The sequence below is a fragment of the Priapulus caudatus genome, unplaced genomic scaffold (genome assembly GCF_000485595.1).
Source record: "Priapulus caudatus unplaced genomic scaffold, Priapulus_caudatus-5.0.1 Scaffold1748, whole genome shotgun sequence".
Lineage (NCBI taxonomy): Eukaryota > Metazoa > Priapulida > Priapulimorpha > Priapulimorphida > Priapulidae > Priapulus > Priapulus caudatus.
The window spans coordinates 26,971-28,087 of NW_014578809.1; positions in this window are offsets into that span (position 1 = coordinate 26,971).

The window sequence follows — 1,117 nt, forward strand, 5'->3', positions numbered from 1 at the left end:
TATGTGTGTACATGTATATGTGTACATGTATGTGTGTACATGTATATGTGTACATGTATGTGTGTGCATGTATATGTATATGCGTGTACATGTATATGTGTGTGTATATGTGTGTACATGTATATGTGTACATGTATGTGTGCTTGTGTGTACATGTATGTGTGTATGTGTGTGCATGTATATGTCTACAGTACATGTATGCGTGTACATGTATATGTGTGTGTATATGTGTGTACATGTATATGTGTACATGTATGTGTGCTTGTGTGTACATGTATGTGTGTATGTGACTATGTGCTATGTGTGTGCATGTATATGTCTACAGTACATGTATGCGTGTACATGTATATATGTGTGTGTATATGTGTGTACATGTATATGTGTGTGAGTATGTGTACATGTATATTATATATGTGTAGTGTGTGTACATGAATGCGTTTTACATGTATATAATATGTGTATATGTGTGTATGTGTGTCCATACATGTACATGTATGTGTGTATGTGCACATGTGTGTACATGGCATATATATGTGTGTATACATGTGTGTATGTGTGTACATGTATGTGTGTTGATGCATGTACATGTGTGTATGTGTGTATATGTGTACATGTATATGTGTGTATATATGCGTATATGTATATCATGTATATGTGATTGCCCTCTAACATTCTCTCTCTCGCTCTCTCTCTACTGTAGGTACCAGACAAACTCTGCATCGTTACATACGTCGCTCAGTTCTACAATCACTTCAACAAACAAAAAGGTATTCCTGCTTTTCCTAACTCGTATCTACAAGGTATTGCAAGGGTGCTGCTGGTTGACGGAGGGGTGGTGAGAGAGGGAGGGGTGATGAGAGAGGGGGTGATGGGCAGGGGGTGGTGGGGGCAGGCCAGAGGCGGTGGTGGACGCCAGAGCCGATCAGTTTTGTTGCACTAATGCACCGTATTAATAATAGATGGCGCTGCGGGTGAAGAAAAACGTGAACCAACGGCGCGGTTGTTTTGTGTTACAAAGTCATAGCTACACGTCTGTGTTTTCCTAATTAATGTTATGTCTACATGTGTGTGTGTGTGTGTGTGTGTGTGTGTGCGTGTGTGTGTGTGTGTGTGTGTG